Below are 21,319 nucleotides of genomic sequence, written 5' to 3'. Positions count from 1 at the left end.
CGACAGACATCTGGCAGAGTTTCTGTAAAGTTCATAGTTCTGTATTCTGAAATTATACTTATTTAATATACTGTACACAGTTTTAGACCATGCAACATGATTTACCATAGCCCTACTGCAAGGCTGAAGGCTGAAGAATAATCATTTTTAGGGTGTAGAAAGTACTTCGGTATTATAATTGTTATGATTTAGTAAAGTTTACTTTCTAGTTGCGAAGGTTTTACTGTCCACCTCTTCCTCCCAGTGCCACGTTTGCGGCTGTGTCTGTCTGATTTGCGAGGCTTGTAGCGTGGGATGCAGGAGGGGGATGTGTCCATTCAATGCTGGGCCATGCCAAATTGTTAAAATGCCCTGGTGTCTAACGGCACATAGTTTGATTCTCTTTTCCCAAAAATGGGCACAATTTTTTCCTCTGTGGACATGCAGTATATCCAATTATTCCTTGTCTAAAAAGCACCCATTTAGGTACTCTCAAACATAGTAGTGTTTCTACTGAGCAGCAATAAAGTTTAGGAAATCACTCAACATGCCACAGTAGCCCAGTGTTTGGTGCCAAGGAATTTGTGACATCATATTAGAAATTAGGTCATATTACATTGGCTACGCCTCAGCACTGCTAGAGTGAAAAGGCTATGTATAAGAAGCATGTTCTGTTGATGTTTAGATTACTGAACTACTTACATAGAGCCAACATTGGTTTGAGGATGAAAAAAGTAACCCCACACCATATCTTCAACCTCAACATGAAAAGCATAGCTTTCAGCTACATGTTTAGTGCTTTTGTACTAAACTCAGCAAACAAAGAAACGTCCCTTTTTCAGGACCCTGTCTTTCAAAGATCATTCGTAAAAGTCCAAATATCTTCACAGATCTTCATTGTAAAGGGTTTAAACACGGTTTCCCATGCTTGTTCAATGAACCATAAACAATTAGTGAACATGTACAGTGCCTTGCGAAAGTATTCGGCCCCCTTGAACTTTGCGACCTTTTGCCAGATTTCAGGCTTCAAACATAAAGATATAAAACTGTATTTTTTTGTGAAGAATCATCAACAAGTGGGACACAATCATGAAGTGGAACGACATTTATTGGATATTTCAAACTTTTTTAACAAATCAAAAACTGAAAAATTGGGCGTGCAAAATTATTCAGCCCCCTTAAGTTAATACTTTGTAGCGCCACCTTTTGCTGCGATTACAGCTGTAAGTCGCTGGGGGTATGTCTCTATCAGTTTTGCACATCGAGAGACTGACATTTTTTCCCATTCCTCCTTGGAAAACAGCTCGAGCTCAGTGAGGTTGGATGGAGAGCATTTGTGAACAGCAGTTTTCAGTTCTTTATACACATTCTCAATTGGATTCAGGTCTGGACTTTGACTTGGCCATTCTAACACCTGGATATGTTTATTTTTGAACCATTCCATTGTAGATTTTGCTTTATGTTTTGGATCATTGTCTTGTTGGAAGACAAATCTCCGTCCCAGTCTCAGGTCTTTTGCAGACACCATCAGGTTTTCTTCCAGAATGGTCCTGTATTTGGCTCCATCCATCTTCCCATCAATTTTAACCATCTTCCCTGTCCCTGCTGAAGAAAAGCAGGCCCAAACCATGATGCTGCCACCACCATGTTTGACAGTGGGGATGGTGTGTTCAGCTGTGTTGCTTTTACGCCAAACATAACGTTTTGCATTGTTGCCAAAAAGTTCAATTTTGGTTTCATCTGACCAGAGCACCTTCTTCCACATGTTTGGTGTGTCTCCCAGGTGGCTTGTGGCAAACTTTAAACAACACTTTTTATGGATATCTTTAAGAAATGGCTTTCTTCTTGCCACTCTTCCATAAAGGCCAGATTTGTGCAATATACGACTGATGGTTGTCCTATGGACAGAGTCTCCCACCTCAGCTGTAGATCTCTGCAGTTCATCCAGAGTGATCATGGGCCTCTTGGCTGCATCTCTGATCAGTCTTCTCCTTGTATGAGCTGAAAGTTTAGAGGGACGGCCAGGTCTTGGTAGATTTGCAGTGGTCTGATACTCCTTCCATTTCAATATTATCGCTTGCACAGTGCTCCTTGGGATGTTTAAAGCTAGGGAAATCTTTTTGTATCCAAATCCGGCTTTAAACTTCTTCACAACAGTATCTCGGACCTGCCTGGTGTGTTCCTTGTTCTTCATGATGCTCTCTGCGCTTTTAACGGACCTCTGAGACTATCACAGTGCAGATGCATTTATATGGAGACTTGATTACACACAGGTGGATTGTATTTATCATCATTAGTCATTTAGGTCAACATTGGATCATTCAGAGATCCTCACTGAACTTCTGGAGAGAGTTTGCTGCACTGAAAGTAAAGGGGCTGAATAATTTTGCACGGACAATTTTTCAGTTTTTGATTTGTTAAAAAAGTTTGAAATATCCAATAAATGTCGTTCCACTTCATGATTGTGTTCCACTTGTTGTTGATTCTTCACAAAAAAATACAGTTTTATATCTTTGTTTGAAGCCTGAAATGTGGCAAAAGGTCGCAAAGTTCAAGGGGGCCGAATACTTTCGCAAGGCACTGTACCTGTGGGACGGTCGTTAAAACACTAACAGCTTACAGACGGTAAGCAATTAAGGTCACAGTTATGAAAATTTAGGACACTAAAGAGGCCTTTCTACTGACTATGAAAAACACCAAAAGAAAGATACCCAGGGTCCCTGCTCATCTACGTGAACGTGCCTTAGCCATGCTGAAAGGACGCATGAGGACTGCAGATGTGACCAGGGCAATTAATTGCAATGTCCGTACTGTGAGACATCTAAGACAGCGCTACAGGGAGACAGGACGGACAGCTGATCATCCTCGCAGTGGCAGACCACATGTAACAACACCTGCATAGGATCGGTGCATCCAAACCTCACACCTGTTGGGCAGGTACAGGATGGCAACAACAACTGCTCGAGTTACACCAGGAACGCACAATCCCTCCATCAGTGCTCAGACTGTCCGCAATAGGCTGAGAGAGGCTGGACTGAGGGCTTGTAGGCCTGTTGTAAGGCAAGTCCTCACCAGACATCACCGGAAACAACGTTGCCTATTGGCACAAACCCACCATCGCTGGATCAGACAGGACTGACAAAAAGTGCTCTTCATTGACGAGTCGCGGTTTTGTCTCATCAGGGGTAATGGTCGGATTCGCATTTATCGTCGAAAGAAAGAGCGTTACACCGAGGCCTGTACTCTGGAGCGGGATCCATTTGGAGGTGGAGGGTTCGTCATGGTCTGAGGTGGTGTGTCACAGCATCATCGGACTGAGCTTGTTGTTATTGCAGACAATCTCAACGCTGTGCGTTACAGGGAAGACATCCTCCTCCCTCATGTGGTACCCTTCCTGCAGGCTCATCCTGACATGACCCTCCAGCATGACAATGCCACCAGCCATACTGCTCGTTCTGTGCGTGATTTCTTGCAAGACAGGAATGTCAGTGTTCTGCCATGGCCAGCGAAGAGCCCGGATCTCAATCCCATTGAGCACGCCTGGGACCTGTTGAATCGGAGGGTGAGGGCTTGGGCCATTCCCCCCAGAAATGTCTGGGAACTTGCAGGTGCCTTGGTGGAAGAGTGGGGTAACATCTCACAGAAAGAACTGGCAAATCTGGTGCAGTCCATGAGGAGAAGTTGCACTGCAGTACTTAATGCAGCTGGTGTCCACTCCAGATACTGACTTACTTTTGATTTGGACCCCCTCCTTTATTCAGGGACACATTATTCAATTTCTGTTAGTCACATGTCTGTGGAACTTGTTCAGTTTATGTCTCAGTTGTTGAACTTGATGGAAGAGACCCTCTTTACATACTGTAATGGTTGATAACATCTTGTGGTTTTTGCACACATTTCTACACATTCTTACAGACCAGTCCGTTATTGCTTTCATTGTGGTAAGGCTGTGTACAGTATATAAAGGGCTATAAAGTGCAGTCTCCAACTAAGATCTTATAGACAAAGGCAAACACAATGTTCTCTATCATTATTGGATGACTGGATTGAATAAACCTTCACATAGAACTTCATAGCTCACTTTGGTTACTGCCTGCAAATTATTGCAAGATGCATGTAAAAATAGCAACAATAGCAGCATGGGAATCCCATCAACATACAGTAGGGAAAAGGGGCAGGGGAACAGGATGTGCATCCGTCTCCATGTTGTACAGCTTCCTGTGATGGCCTGCCTTGTTTCCACATCCAGAAATAACACGTAGCATAGGAGTGGAGACACAGATCATGGAGGGGGGAAAATAAGCATTCAAGCGAAAACAGGTTTCAGCACCTTAGCTGCACTTACTAAATTAAATTAACTCATTAATAAGGGAGGTTTTTTTTCATGTTTTGTGTATCAAATAAAGTACTTTTTTGTTTGAGAGAACCATCAGTTATTTTATCTTTAAAAGAACCATCAGTTTAGAGCAGGGTTTCCCAAACTCGGTCCTGGGGCCTCACAGGGGTGCATGTTTGGGTTTTTGCCCTAATGCTACCGCGCTGATTAAAATAATCAAAGCTTGATGATGAGTTGGTTATTTGAATCAGAGAATTGACAAACATTTTTTTACTCATGCTCTAAACCAGAGTATCCAAAACTCTGTCCTGGGGCCCCACCTGGGTGCACATTTAGCCTTTTGCCCAAGAGACCAAGTTTTGGATACTCTGGTTTAGAGGATGAGTAAAACATTTTTTTGTAAATCCTCTATTTTGAGAATGGCAACTTCCATATGTTAATATAGCTCACAGTTCTCATGTATTGAAGCAGAAGAGCATCCCCAAGAGACACCTTATTCTTCAGCTGTAAACTATTTTTCAGCAAACCTTAACTTTTGTCTCAAATCTGAGCTCTCTGCTGTGAGGAAGCAGGTCACAGTGTGGGGGTATTCTTCTGTTAGTAATGGAATGTTGCCTGATCTTCTTATGATGTAAGACCTCAGTAAGGTTGCCCTGCATGCTGATGCAACCTTCAGCTGTTTTAATATCACCAACTATGGCCAAACCTACTCAAATATGTGATTTACTGTACAAACTCTGGTACAGTAGTTTAGTGCCTGTCTGGAAGGCGTGAAAGGGTTTAGAGATATTTTGATATAGTTCATTCCGATCCCATTTATGCAGTGTTCTTCAATCATGTCCCTGAAGACCCACTGAGCAGGATTTTGTTCCATCCCAGTACTAACATATCTGATTCTAATCAAGGGGTTAGTTGATATTATTAGAGGAATCAGGTGTGTTATTGCTGGGCTACAGCAAAATCCTGCACACACAGTAGGTATTTTGAATGATGATTGAAGACCACTACACTGACGAATGGAGTTTGTGTAGACAATTAGTATCAGACATAAATTATAGGTGTAATTTTCATCATATTGCTTACTCACGTAGACAGTCCTTTCAGACGGTGTGTCTATTAGGGACTAGTTTACATTTGGAACTGGACAAATGTAAAGAGAGGCCCTCAAGTTAGCTGTGTGAGATACAGAAGGCAATAGCTTCCTCTGGTGGATGAAAATCATCAAATGAATACAGGAGATGATGATGATTCACCACCAGGGTCTGCCAAGTGCTGGGGAATTATTCATGCAGCCACAAGCTCTGTAACTCTCTTGACTAGGATTGAGATATATGTTGTTTTTTTCCAGTGACAGTCACACAATTTCAACCATAGTTTATAAATCTGTAATAAACAGTTAGAAAACAATCAATAAATGTATTAACAGTATAAACTCCTTCTAAACCCCCTTATAAATCAGTGCAGTTAATCTACAGAATAGTGCTCTCAGAAACAGAGAGACACAGAAAGTGTGTAGACCCACCTAACCTTCTTTGCTCACCAACTTCTGTTACAAGATTAAGTAAATTTACTCCACTTGTCAGTTACACAAGTTTAGAGGTACCTGACACAAACATCTCCCAAACCAGGGGTTTAATCTGTGGCCGTTAGGCCTGGAATAAATCTCCTGCTGGATGTCACTCCCTCCCTGTGCCTGGTGTTGGCTCACTGCCTCAGAGCTGTAACAGGGGTTGGTGCTAGATGGCACCTGCGAAGGGCAGCCATCCTGATTCTTGGAGGTACCATAGACATCATCAAGGAGAACAGTTGAAATGTTAAGTGATGGAAATTATGAAATAGTGCAGGACATGTCAATTAGGGCTCCCGAGTATCGCAGCACTAAGGCACTGCATCTTAGTGCAAGAGGTGTCACTACAGTCCCTAGTTCAAATCCAAACTATCACACGTCCAGCCATGATTGCGAGTCCCATAGGGTGACACACAATTGGGCCAGCGTCATCCGAGTTTGGCCGGGGTAGGCCATCATTGTAAATAAAAAATAGTTCTTAAATAACTTGCCTAGTTAAATAAAAAATTAATTCAAGCATCAATACCAAATTCACCCTGTAAAAATGACCAGCCGTAATGATTTAGGACGATTATCCAGGGAACCTATGGAAAATAATTGATCATTCAGTAATTGAGTCCTTTGGAAAATGGAAAATGTCCTATACATTGTGCACTTTTATTTACCTATCCAATGTGTGGGCCTTATTCTGATTAATCTGATCATATATCAGATGCTCATTGTCAGTCACTAGCTGCAACCTAGATCAGGGGTAGACATAACATAGTGAATGTAAATCCATTACACTCCAATTAGTATGATAAGTTACATTTTAATTTGATATGTATTAATTTCTGGATGTCCATATTGTGTATGATATGGTATGCATTCCAATTTGTATGGTATGTTGTGAATTGCAATTCTTAAAAATATGTTACAAATTACAATCATACAAGATGTTATGATTTAGCTAAATGTATCATATTTTATGAATTCCAATTTGTTGAGGCTAACGTTAGCCAGGTGGCTAGGTGGCTAGCTAGGCTAAGGGTTTTGGGTTAAGGTTAGGCGTTAGGTTAAAGGGTTAAGGTTAGGGGAAGGGTTAGCTAACAAGTAGTAATTAATTGTAATTAATTAATTGCTAATTAGCTAAAATGCTAAATTCCATGATGAGATTCGAACACACAACCTTTAGGCCCTACTTTCGTTTTTATCCTGAAGTAAGTAACCTACTGTCTTATATAACCATACCTAACATAACATATCATACTATATTGAACATACATATGAACGCAACATGCAACAATTTCAAAGATTTGGCTGAGGTACAGTTCATATAAGGAAATCAGTCAATTGAAATAAATTCATTAGGCCATAATATATGGATTTCACATGACTGGGCAGGGGCGCAGACAGGGGTGGGCCTGGGAGGGCATAGGCCCACCACTTGGAAGCCTGACCCAGCCAATAAGAATATGTTTTTCCCCACAAAAATGCTTTATTACAGACAGAAATACTCCTCAGTTTCATCAGCTGTCTGGGTGGCTGGTCGCATGTTCCCGCAGGTAAAGAAGCCGGATGTGGAGGTCCTAGACTGGCGTGGTTACACGTGGTCTGCAGTTGTGAGGCTGATTGGACATACTGCCAAATTCTCTAAAATTACATTAGAGGCAGCTTATGGTAGAGAAATGAATATTCAATGGTTGACATTTCTGCAGTCATCATGCCAATTGCACGCTCCCTCTAAACTTGAGACAACTGTGGCATTATGTTGTGTGACGAAACTGCACATTTTAGAGTGGCCTTTTATTGTCCTCATCACAAGGTGCACCTATGTAATGATCATGCTGTTTAATCAGCTTCTTGATATGCCACACCTGTCAGGTTGATGGATTATCTTGGCAAAGAAGAAATGCCCACTAACAGGGATGTACACACATTTTTGCACAACCTTTGAGATAAATAAGCTTTTTGTGTGTATGGAAATGTCTGGGATATTTTCTTTAAGCCCATGAAACATGGGACCACACTTTACATGTTGCATTTATATTTTTGTCCAGTATAATTTGACAGTCCCTGGTTTATGTGTACTATGTTACGTCTAACCTATGATACCAGGCTGCTAGTTTCTAAAGCCCATACCCTGAATTAGTGCCGGGCAGAGGATACATAGCCTTTTCGTAACAGGTCTCTCAGAGCAAAGTGTGTTCACTGCAGCTCCACCCACACCGTGTAGGACGGATTAAGGTTCTATCCTTTTCTGAGAAGTGTGTAAACCTTCGGTGAGTCACAATCCTGTGAGTTATTTTGTTAGAATTCCAATGAAAATTCACTTCGGACATTGTCATTGGAAATGAGCATTCTCGGTGCGCCCACGACTGTAGTTTATGTACCCTAAATGTCATATTTTGTCATTCGATGGTTTGCCGACAAAACCCGAAACCTAATTCTCGCGCAACCACAAAGTTTAGCGAATTATTTGAATTCGGACGAACCCGCAATAACTTCAACGAGGGGACAAGTATCGGTGTACTATCACGGGAATATGGCTATGACCGATATATCTAATAGGCTACCTAGTTTTATAACTTTTGCTTTGGAGAAGATACGCAGTCGTGGAGGGAAGGTGAGTGTTAAACCGACCAATATCACAGCCTACTGTGTGGCTTGCCTTGTTTACCAGCGATCATTTCATGAGTCCTAATGAGACATTGATGACCAGACTGTAGACTGGTCAGACTGTACTGTGGGGGAGACCCGGTGATGGCTGTAACACTTCTGACATTTTTGTCAATTTCTCATAGATTGTTTGAGCTACTGCATTCAACGTGATAGGAACAGCTTCCATCTGTCTGCCACACATGGGTATAGGTATTATCTCTCTAAATAAAACAGATAAATTGTGGCTCTGTGGAAACATTACCCCGCCTTCGGGTCAGTTGAAACAGAGCTTGGGGAAATGTAACAGTTTGAATAAATGCATAAATCACGACATTCAACGACATATTGATAGCTTTTATTGAGAACATGAGAACAGCCGAATTAATAAAATGTTTATTATTTTTACGTTCCATTAACTGGCCCTTCTAAACTACAACATCTGGACTAAACAATTGAATGTTTGTGGTGTCCCTTATGGGAAAAAAACAAATGAATTCCACATGTGAACACGTGTGATCTTGTGTGATGACATGTGATTTTATGTGAAGTTAATGTGATCACGTGAAAACATGTTTTTCGAACAGTTCATGTAACGTTTCACATATGAAAACATGTTTTTGGAACACTTCATGTAACATTTCACATATGAAAATGTGTTTTTGGAACACTTCACATTAGATATTGAAGGGATTTGATTATCTGACACAGGTTGCCCCAGTGTAACAGGTGTGAAATGGCTAGCTAGTTAGCGGAGTGCACGCTAATAGTTTTTCAATCGGTGACGTCATTCCCTCTGAGATCTTGACGTAATTGTTTCCCTTGCTCTGCAAGGGCCGTGGCTTTTGTGGAGCAATAGATAACAATGCTTTGTGGGATACCTAGTCAGTTGTATAACTGAATGCATTCAACTGAAATGTGTCTTCCACATTTAACCCAACCCCTCTGAATCAAAGAAGTATGGGGGGCTGCCTTAATTGACATCCATGTCTTTGGCACTCAGGGGACAGTGGGGTAACTGCCTTGCTCAGGGGCAGAACAACAGATTTTCACCTCGTCAGTTCAGGGATTCGATTCAGCAACCTTTCTGTTACTGGCCCAACGCTCTAACCACTATCCTATCTGCCCAGTGGTTTTGCTGATGTGTTCAGAGGGTCCCTGGTTCGAGCCCAGGTTGGAGAGGGACAGAAGCAGAACTGTTACATTGATGCTGTTGACTCGGATCACTGGGTGCTGCATGAAAGGGGGGTGAAATGGCTAGTTAGTTAGCGGGGTGCGCGCTAATAGCGTTTCAATTGGTGACATCACTCACTCTGAGACCTTGAAGTAGTTGTTTCCCTTGCTCTGCAAGGGCTGCAGCTTTTGTGGAGTGATGGGTGGAGTGATGGGTAACAATGCTTTGTGGGAGGCAGTTGTTGATGTGTTCAGAGGGTCCTTGGTTCGAGCCCAGGTTGGGGCGAGGAGAGGGACGGAAGAGACATTGTTACACCAGGTAAAAAGTGATTGCATTCATTTTGGAACTGGGCTGCCTCCCGGAAGTGAGCCAGGTGCCCCGTTCAAAGCCCATTGCGAAGTCTGCTGAAAACAAAAGTGACGTAGATTAAGCACACAAATGTTATGTAATGGTCCCAGATAGTCCCAAACCATTATAAGTAAAGTAATGGTATGGTGGTTTTAAAGTAAGTGGTATGCTGTTCCATCTCAAATATAACCCCACCTGGGATTTGGACTCCCACTTTCTGGATTTTAGGTGTGCTGATCTTTCTGCTGAGCAATAATGTCTGTAGCATTCCCCTACACATTCTGTGCATAGATTTATTATAGGCATTGAGAGTGCCATCTGCAGTGCTCTTTTAGTTATCAGTTAATCTGACTTTTCTCTCATCGTTGATTTAATTGACATATTTCAGCAATTTGAGGGTATTCTGTATGTTGTTTCAATGTTACTCCTGAATCATTATGAGAAATACAATATCATAGTTTTTCTTAAAGCGTATATTTAACAAGTGCAGGAATACAGGTGTGGTGGCATAGCAGAAATATCATAATGCCGGCAACCAAGAAGTTGTGAGTTCAAATCCCAGATGATGACACATTAAATAATAATTACTGTATAAATATACAGTTGAAGTCGGAAGTTTACATACACTTAGGTTGGAGTCGTTAACTTGTTTTTTAACCGCTCTACAAAATATAGAAAAACAGAAAACACTGGACAACTCTTCAGTAACTTACAGTTAATTTGGCATCGGGTCTATAGTTTTGGCAAGTCTGTTAGGACATCTACTGTGTGCATGACACAAGTCATTTTTCCAACAATTGTTTAGACAGATTATTTCACTTAATTCACTGTATCACAATGCCAGTGGGTCAGAAGTTTACATACACTGTTAACTGTTCCTTTAAAACCTCTTATGGCTGCAGGGGCAGTATTGAGTAGCTTGAATGAAAGGTGCCCAGAGGTGTCCAGAGTCAACGGCCTGCTCCTCAGTCCCAGTTGCTAATATATGCATATTATTAGTAGTATTGGATAGAAAACACTCTGAAGTTTCTAAAACTGTTTGAATGATGTGAGTATAACAGAACTCATATGGCAGGCAAAAACCTGAGAAGAAATCCAAACAGGAAGTAAGAAATCTGAGGTTGGTCGACTTCCAACCCAGCCCCTATTGAATTCACAGTGGGATATGGATGAAGTTGCACTTCCTAGGCCTTCCACTCGATGTCAACCGTCTTTAGAAACTTGAATGAGGCTTCTACTGTGTTGTGGGACTGAATGGGAGCTGAATGAGCCAGGTGTCTGGCAGAGAGCCAAGGGTTGGTCACGCGCAATTCACATGATAGCGACCTGCGTTCCATGGCTTCTCTACACACAAAATAATTATCCGGTTGGAACTTTATTGAAGATTTATGATAACAACACCCTAAAGATGGATTCTATACTTAGTTTGAAAAGTTTCTTCGACCTGTAATATAACTTTTTGAAGTTTTCGTCCGATGTTCGGCTGGACCTGCACGAGCGTTTGGATTTGTGTACTAAACGTGCTAACAAAAGTAGTTACTTGGACATAAATAATGGACATTATCAAATAAATCAAGCATTTATTGTGGAACTAGGATTCCTGGGAGTAAATTCTGATGAAGATCATCAAAGGTAAGGGAATATTTATAATGTGATTTCTGTTGACTCCAACATGGCGGATAATTATATTTATTTTCTGAGCGCTGTCTCAGATTTTTGCATGGTTTGCTTTTTCCGTAAAGTTTTTTGGAAATCTGACACAGCGGTTGCATTAAGGAGATGTATACCTATAATTCCATGTGTATAACTTGTATTTTCATCTACATTTATGATGAGTATTTCTGTTGAATTGATGTGGCTATACAAAATCACTGGATGTTTTTGGAACTAGTGAACGTACGCGCCAATGTAAACTCAGTTTTTTTTATGTAAATAGGAACTTTATCAAACAAAACATACATGTATTGTGTAACATGAAGTCCTATGAGTGTCATCTGATGAAGATCATCAAAGGTTAGTGATTCATTTTATCTCTATTTGTGCTTTTTGTGACTACTCTCTTTGGCTGGAAAAATGGCTGGGTTTTTCTGTGAGTTGGTGGTCACCTAACATAATCGTTTGTGGTGCTTACGCTGTAAAGCCTATTTGAAATCGGACACTGTGGTGGGATTAACAACAAGATTACCTTTTAAAAAGGTATACAATACATGTATGTTTGAGGAATTTTAATTATGAGATTTCTGTTTGAATTTGGCACCCTGCACTTTCACTGGCTGTTGTCATATCATCCCATTAACGGGATTGCAGCTCTAAGACGTTTTAAACAGCTTTGAAAATCCAGAAAATTGCCATGGCTTTAGAAGCTTCTGATAGGCTAAATTACATAATTTTAGTCAATTGGAGGTGTACCGGTGGATGTATTTCAAGGCCTACCTTCAAACCTTGCTTGACATCATGGGGAAATCAAAAGAAATTAGTCAAGACCTGGTTCATCCTTGGGAGCAATTTCCAAACGCCTGAAGGTACCATCTTCATCTGTACAAACAATAGCACGCAAGTATGAACACCATGGGACCACACAGCCGTCATACCGCTCAGGAAGGAGACGCGTTCTGTCTCCTAGAGATGAACGTACTTTGGTGCGAAAAGTGCAAATCAATCCCAGAACAACAGCAAAGGACCTTGTGAAGATGCTGGAGGAAACGGGTACAAATGTATCTATATCCACAGTAAAACGAGTCCTGTATCGACATAACCTGAAAGGCCGCTCAGCAAGGAAGAAGCCACTGCTACAAAACCGCCATTAAAAAAAAGCCAGACTACGGTTTGCAACTGCACATTGGGAACAAAGATCATACTTTTTGGAGAAATATCCTCTGGTCTGATGAAACAAAAATAGAACTGTTTTGCCATAACGATATGTTTGGAGGAAAAAGGGGGAGGCTTGCAAGTTGAAGAAAGTGGTGATCCTAACTGACCTAAGACAGGCATTTTTGTACTAGGAATAAATGTCAGCAATTGTGAAAAGTGAGTTTAAACGTTTTTGGCCAAGGTTTATGTAAACTTCCGACTTAAACTGTACATACACAATGTAGTCAAATATGTAAGATGAAAACACTGTTAAAAGCACTGTGTCACATGTGAAGTGTTCCAAAAACACGTGTTTTTTGTGTCTGTGAGAGGAAATGTTGGACATGTTCACTCAATCAGACTCACTGTTGTGACAGTGGTATGGTAGTCCCTGGGTACGGGCTTGGTGGGTCCATCAATTTAATTCCCAGCATCCAGACCTCCTTAGGCGCATCACAACTAATGCTGACCCTTGCAGCCATTAGCTATCTTCAATTTATTTACATGTTCAAACTTTAGCATTGTTAACTTACATCAACTACGTCTACACACGCTGGTTATAAACCTGATCACAGTTTGGTGAATCTAACGACAAAGCAGGTGATGCCAGCGCAAAAACAAATTTGGTGAAAAAAAATGTATTTCTTACCTCAATCAGATTAATGTCATTAAAATCTGCAGTTTATCACAGGGTCTTGCTTCTTCAGATGAGCGTTGAGGACTAAACTGACCATGTGCACAGTGAGTCATATGATTCTAGCTTGTCCCTGATTAAACATATTGAGTGTTACAACTATCCTGTGTTAGAACCATCCCGATGTCCCCTAATTTATTTAAAACATGTTAATTGTCCTAGGTCAGCTAGCCCACAGTGGCTGACCAGACCTGCACTGTTTAAAAATGATTTGAAATGTATAAGAATTCACAATATTTCATCACCATCATCATACTGTACCTACCTAATGTCTCACTATACATGAAGTTGCACTGATACCTAGTTAAATTGTATTCACTTGCATAATTACCAAATAACCACACAGTAACTGTACTAGTAACTAATGCAAAAAGGACTGGCCCAGTTGCTTCAAATCTAGTTTAGTTTTATACACCTTGTCTGAAAGTACAGTTTAGGCCTACAGCTGAGTATTTACAGCTGATGTGGTTCTAACACAGGATAGTTGTAACACTCTCAATATGTTTAATCCGGGATAAGCTAGAATCATGTGACTCACTGTGCAATATAGTTACAGATTGCAGAAGGGCAACTTCATGCAAAATGTTCCCCGTCTCCTGATCTATAACCAAATATATAAATGAAAGGCCAAATGAAGAAATAGCCAGTAAAGACATGAATGCAACCATCTAGCTTGGTATTTGAATACAATAAAAATATAGGCCTGTTTTGACAGTTTTACCTTCTAGAAGGTTATACACTGTCTGAAATCTTTTGAGCAGGTGTTGGCCAACAATATTGTGATGTGGATCTCTTCCTATCTTTGTCTTGTGTGTTGGTCAGTAATATATTCAAGTTTAGAGAGAAGGTTGGGATGAGCTCTTAAGTTATCACAGCAGCCAAATGCACCAGGGCAGTTGTAACATCTCAGTCATAGTAACTCTAAGGTCTCTGTTAAATGAAATTGTCAGTCTTTTTGCATTTGATATTCTGGTAGAGATATTATATAGTCACTGCATTTGTAACAACACTTTCCAGACTCTGTTGTGTTCTGCTTTTCCCAACATACGTCATCTGTCAGGTCTGAATCATCATTAATGAATGAATGATTAGGCCGCTACTTGGGAGACTGCATAAATTATCAAATGCTGGCCAAGAGGTTATACAGCTTTGCTACTGAGGAACATCTCATTAAGCCATTAAAAGTCACATCCTCCCACCATCTGATAAAGTCAGGTACATAACACGGTGTCAGCAAAGGCTATTTCTGGCACCAGCCACCTCGGTGATGATTGATTTGACATGTATGGGTCATGTCTGAAGCCTTGTTTTCACGATGAGGGCAATAGTAAATGTGTTATGTCCTACCATCCCTTTGATGAGTAGCTAATGAGAACATTGCTCAAACCCTATTGTGGGGCAGTGAATATACTGAATGAGAGATCCAGGGATGAATAATTCATGTGTGATATATTTTTCATGAGGGAATGAATGAATAATGGAGGAGCTTGGAAATAAGTGACACTGACCGATATAAAGGGCTAATTTTAGACATATCCATGGCTGAAACTCAGTGGATTATTCTATGAATAACTATGGGCTGATGATTCTAATGACACAGGCAACTTTGTAATGTGCTGTCGTCTGAGAGGACAATTCTAGAACACTGCTGTCGTCAGAGGCCCATTCTAGAAAACTGCTATAGACCCCGTCTGTATTAGAGCATAGTGACACTGCCCAGCTGTGGGGAAAACAATATGTGGTTACCTAGGTTACCCAGGTGGCTCACTGCAAAAGCTTGACCTTTTTCAAGCGCAATTTTTGTGTTTTCTGCTAGTTTTAGTCAGTTGCAAAACTACATTGAAGAAAAGTACAACATGTCTAAAGATTATTTTCAACATCGGCTGCTGCCTAGCATTCTCACTACTTAGAAAAATGTAATATTGTAGGGCTTCCCTCGTGCCCCTGTTTAAGAAAATGCTAGACCAGAACATTAAAGTGGAACTGCCAGCGTTTTAATTACTTTGTCTGTTTCATATTGGCAATCATAATATCAGTCAAAAAGATAAAAATCCCAGTTTATGCTAAAAAAAATACAACTTTATAAAAGGTTTTAAAAATAGGTTATATTTGACTCAACATTCCATGGTGTACACTAAGGCATTGTTGGTAGAATAGAGGGATGCAGTTCAATGCATGATTAATATAATTCACCAATACATTTCTTGGTAGTCCAAAAAATATTGCTATCAGGTTGTAAATCCCAACAAAAGAGTGATCATTCTACAGTGGTCCCTGCAGCATTAGAACACTTATTTAGATTATTGCGTCAATCGAAACTGGACAGTCAGCTTTTGAGCTAGCCACACTGTTTTTTTCACAGAAACATTTTGCACAAACACAGTCCTTTTATAAAATTATGTCCTGAATATGAGAAGTTTATTTTTGGATGCCATGTTCAGACATTCACAGAAGTACCAACAGCATACACAGTCATCCAAACCGGAAAATGTAAGCTACATTAGTCCTAGCGCTAACTGAAGAAATATTGACATAACACTAGCGGTGATATTTAGATAACGCTTAGCTGACAGAAAACACAATATGAATTAGTTAATGGCAATTACTATTTATAATTCGTCACATTACGGTTGAGCTCAACATTGATCTAAATAATTGAGTAAAACACTTTCTTGAAATCGAAAGTAATCCAACAATGGGTTTGTGCACGCTTGTTTTTTGCGTTAACCAAAGATAATAAGAGGACACGAGATGAGTTGTCTGTTTGCAGTACGTGTGTCGAAGGGGCTGTGTCGTCTACAATCATTCACTTCCCTTAATTCATTTCCGGGAAGTTTACCTGAAAGATGAGTGAACCAGTCCTTCACATCATTATAACATCTTTGGTCTGACAGACTTTTACGTGACACCCAAAATCCATTGTATAATGTCAGCAAACATGGCGCCACACATAGCTGGCAAATAGCTTAGCATTAGCTCATTATGATCAGTACAACCTTCAAAAAAGTATTTTACATACATCATAGGTGTCCGTTACAATCTATGTAATAATTGTCACAAGTAATTGAAAACGTGAATAAAACTAAATATATTATCATACATACATGCATACATACATACATAATTCATGCTACAGACCGCATGATATAGAGAAAATAAGGCACTTCGATAGAAAAGCACACAGTTATTATTTGTAAGGAAAACAACAATGGTGGCAAAGTGAGCACCAGCCAGAAAATGTGCCAGTTCGTGCAAGTCTGCATACTTGATGTGTGGACAAAATCGGTAAGGGCTGTCCTCGAAGAGGGAAAGCCTCAAACATAAATTGTCCGCAACACTGAAATTGGCTACTTGTATGTGAATTAATGAGGCAAAACACACCTCAATTCAAACTGTTGTTAGAAAATACAACTTGTTAGAAAATAATTTGAAATTGACATGTTGAAACAGCCTATAGGTAACACGCACTGCCTGCTAATTAACTGTCCTGTTGCGTAACAATCACATTTTGGAACAGTGAATGCATTCTGACATCACGTACATAAAACAACTCCCGCTGGGGCGATCGTTAGAGATATTTGGAACTCACATATGAAAAGGTTAAAAAGTGTAATATTCTTCCTGGGGGTGTATATGAACAGGTTTTATAAGATTTCATGTTGCTAAAATGCTGCCAGTTCCACTTTAAGTGGGCCAAGACCAACAACACCAACAAACAGACTATACAGCTACAAGTAGTGAGTGGAGTTACAAACAGACTGTACTAAACAAGTTAAATATCTTACCTGTGATGAAATGTTTTCCACACACGCAGCTTCGTGTAGCCTACTTGGACACCGAGTCCCCACATTTCCCACTCTCCCACATCGAATAGCCTGAAGCCTAAGGGCTCTTCTTGCAAGCTCTATTTCCCTAAGTGGGAGCATTGCAAACCGTAGGTCGGGATTATTTACCTGGCTACATGTACACAGCAGCTTTTCTGCATTTTTTTTTGTTATTTCTGTGTAAAATTAATGACGAAGTTACCTCTTTTTTTACAATGGGGGGGGAATTATTGCGTGAATACCGACTGGTACTATTGCTTGAGGCCAATTCTAGCAAACCGCTATCGTTTTAGAGGCCGTTTATAAAATACTGATATCGTTTGAGGGGATGGTTCTAAAACATTGTCTGAGAAGCTAATTCTAAAACCGATTGTAAAGGAAGAGAAACACCCAGAGAGAGAACCAGAGTCTTCTTAGGTAGTTGTGGAAATGTCGTGGAAACAACGTTGATTCAACGAGTGTGTGCCCAGTGGGTAGCTACAGAAAGGTGCCAGTTATGAAACTCCCAGCAGCGATCCTTTAAAGGCATCCAAAGTCTTACTAGCAGAGATTTTTTCCTGCCCAGGGTCAATGTTACATTCCAAATAGCTTGAAAGGCTTTGTTATAGGTTTTTTTCCCAGTTAACTGCATCAACCATTGGCAGTTTGATATGTTAAACCCTAAGGAGTGCTTGTACTTGATGCTAAAAATAACTTTAGTTTCTGTTTAAGGCAGTTTGATTGATTGTAGGGTATGAGTGTTTTTCAGCTGACACTTCATCCCTCTATGTCCTTCTGTCTATTTGACTCCTATTCAGAAGAAAAAGTAAGGCCTTTACTTTTGTGTTCAACTATTCATTTGAATGGAACAGCCTAACAGAGTCAAATATTTAGCCTGTCATCAGATTTCTTGTTCTGAAAAGCCACAGTGTGTCAATAGGGGGGTGACCTGACCTGGGTAAAATCTTTCCCTTGTGATGGAATGCTGAGCAGCCCTGCGTGACCCTCTCCTGAGGTCCCGTCCCGGGATGTGGACTCTGGCAGGTTGCCCACGGCCCAGCTCCCCCCAGCATAGTGGGCCACTCTGGGCTAGGTCTCCAGGAAGTATTTCCCCTGGGCTGGGGTGTTCCCATACAAGTCAAACAATGAATGAACAGCGATTGGACTGATGCGGATCTGCATAATCTGATGCTCAAGCATTTCTTTCTCTGAGTCTTGTTATATGAATTTAGGTCGCCAGTGATTTACAAACAATATGTCCCCAGAGAGAGGTGGAATATGGTATATGGCCTGGGATAGAGATGTAACCTCTAAAGAGGACATGATAGTAGGAATGTAAAGGTCATGTATCAGGATGGAGACGAGGCAGTGAGTTATCCGGTTTTGTTATGTTTAATAACTCTTATTAACATGCAGTCCAAAGAACTACTATCTGCTAGTCCTCATTGCTAGGTTAGTCTTATTAGCATAGTCCGCTAGGTCAGTCACATCTGGTTATGATGATGACACGCATGATGATGACACGCATAACATCTGGTTATGATGATGACACACATGACAGTTATTGGTCAGCCAAATGACCATGGTCACCAGAGTGCGAATTACGGGGAGCCCAGGGGGGTCTCAGATCCCCGAATGAGACATGAGACCGCCTAAATGCAACAAAGTCAAACTGATGCTAATTTAACCATTCTCCTATTGGTTTATAATACAATTTGAGACGAGGCAACAAAGAGTCGTCTTGATTGGCTTGCCCCGACTGGCCGTTAGATTGGGGATGAAACCCGGAGGACAGGCTGGCCGATGACCCAATGAGGGTGCAGAGCGCCTCCCAGAATCGGAATGAGAACTGAGGACCATTTCACCCGGAAGTCCATGGATCTGGAAAATGTGCTGGACCATGAGCTAAGCCGTCTCCTTGGCTGAGGGTAACTTGGTGGGGCACCAAAACCATTGTTGGAGGAAAGCCAGGGTCCGGGGTTGGTAGCCGAGATGGCAGGTGAGGTTAGAGGAATGAGCCCAGGGCAGTAGGAGATGGTCAAATTAAAATGAGTGAATAACCGAGCCCAATGAGCCTGCCTTGAGTGGAGGCGCTTGGTGGTGCGGGGATATTCCAGATTCTTTTGGTCGGTCCACACTAAGAATGGATGTTCTGCCCCTTCTAGCCAGTGTCTCCACTCCTCCAGCCCCATCTTGACCTCAAGAAGTTCCCAATTTCCCACGTCGTAGTTCTTCTTCTCAGCGGGATTAAGACAATGGGAGAGGAAGGGTCAGGGATGCAGCTTTTGATCCTGGACAGAACGCTGGGAAAGGACGGCCCCCACTCCAACGTCCGAGGTGTCGACCTGCACCACGAACTGACGGGACGGGTCCGGATGGATTAAGATGAGGACTGTGGTGAATCGATGCTTGAGATCTGAAAACGCTTGATCAGCAGCTGCGGACCACGTGAACAAAACCTTGAGTGAGGTGAGTGCAGAGAGGGGGGGAAGCCAGGGTGCTGTAGCGGCAGTAAAGAGCAAACCCCAAGAAGCTTTGAAGCTACACTCTGGAGGTGGCTTGGGGTCACTCCACCACCGCGCTCACCTTGTTAAGATCCATCTGAATATCCCCTGCAGCGATGATGTATCCCAGAAAAGAGAGTGGAGCGATGGAATTCACATTTTCAGCTTTAACAAACAGCTGGTTCTCCAGGAGGCGCTGGAGGACTTGTCGGATGTGGAGAACATGCTCTTGAGCCGAACTGGAAAAGATAAGGATGTCATCGAGGTAGACGTACACAAACCGTTTCAACATGTCATGGAGCACATCATTGACCAGGTCATGGAACACTGCGGGAGCATTGGTCAGTCCGAATGGCATAACTAGGTACTCATAGTGCCCACTAGCCGTGTTAGACTGTCTTCCAATCGTCTCCTTCCCGTATCCGAACCAGATGGTAGGCGTTCCGAAGGTCCAACTTCGAGAAAATGGTCACTGGTCACCCCCTGGAGAGGCTCGAAAGCCGAGGAGAAGAGTGGTAAAAGGGTAATGTTTCTTTACCGTGACGTCATTAAGCCCCCTGTAGTCAATACACGGGCGCAGAGTCCTTCTTCTTCTTGTCCTTCTTCTCCACAAAGACACAAGGAGAGGTTTAGAGAGGAATGCGAGTAATAGGAGATGGGAGACTCCCTGTATGGCCCACAGCTTACCTCTGTCATGAAATCCTCCAGACTAAGGCAAACGGTGAATTGTTGCTCCCACACCACCCTAGCCCAGGCGAGCACCCTCCCGGGCATCAGCGTTATAAGATACGCTATCTTCGAATGATCCAAAGCAAAAAAAGATTGCTATAGCTCGAAGATGAGGCAGCACTGGGAGAGAAACGACCAGCAGGTTCCAGGATCCCCAGCATAGTGCTCCTGGAGGAGGTAAGCGGGATTCTCGGCAAACTGGGGTAGGCTGGAGAGAAGCACCGCTGGTAGAGGGGTTACTGGGAGTCTGGAAGGTTACCGTTGTGGCTTGCTGCCTAGTAGATAGTCCGCAGAATTGTTCCACAAATGCATGGAAGGCATGGTCATGGCGTTCCGCCAAGATATGGAGTCCCTCCACAAGGTTATGCCGTAACTCCTCGTGTCTTCCAATGGTGGCTCCTTGGAGGGAGACAGTGTTGTGGAGCTTGTCCGAGTCTGCTGGGTCAGTCATGGCCAGTTCGTACTATAACAACTCAGGATATGAACCAGATGCAGACACTGGAGACGGGTAGTTCGGTTCTTAGAATATTTATTATACAAAGGGCAGGTCGAGGGCAGGCAAAAGTTTGTAATCCATGGCAGAGTCAATCAGGGACAGAATGGCAGGCAGGCTCAGGGTCAGGACAGGCAGAAAAGTCAGAACCGGGAAGACTAGAAAACAATAACTGGATAAATGAGAAATACGCTTGTAAGACCTC

General features: G+C 41.8%; 1 protein-coding gene across 2 annotated transcripts in view; it reads left to right on the top strand.

Moving 5' to 3' along the window:
* Positions 1 to 7,795: 7,795 nt before the first annotated feature.
* Positions 7,796 to 21,319, top strand: part of LOC110533678 (glycerophosphodiester phosphodiesterase domain-containing protein 5) — a 51,180-nt gene continuing 37,656 nt past the window's right edge. The window contains exon 1 of one of the 2 annotated variants that reach the window (XM_036990086.1): positions 7,796 to 8,143. The gene's annotated coding sequence lies outside the window, so the exon portion shown is untranslated. Of the gene's footprint in view, positions 8,488 to 21,319 lie in introns of both variants that reach the window. The other variant, XM_021618127.2, reaches the window with a different exon arrangement.

Source organism: Oncorhynchus mykiss, chromosome 10, assembly GCF_013265735.2.
Source record: "Oncorhynchus mykiss isolate Arlee chromosome 10, USDA_OmykA_1.1, whole genome shotgun sequence".
Taxonomy (NCBI): domain Eukaryota; kingdom Metazoa; phylum Chordata; class Actinopteri; order Salmoniformes; family Salmonidae; genus Oncorhynchus; species Oncorhynchus mykiss.
The sequence above is the reverse complement of the archived record's forward strand: the minus strand, read 5'-3'. Positions and strand labels throughout refer to the sequence as shown.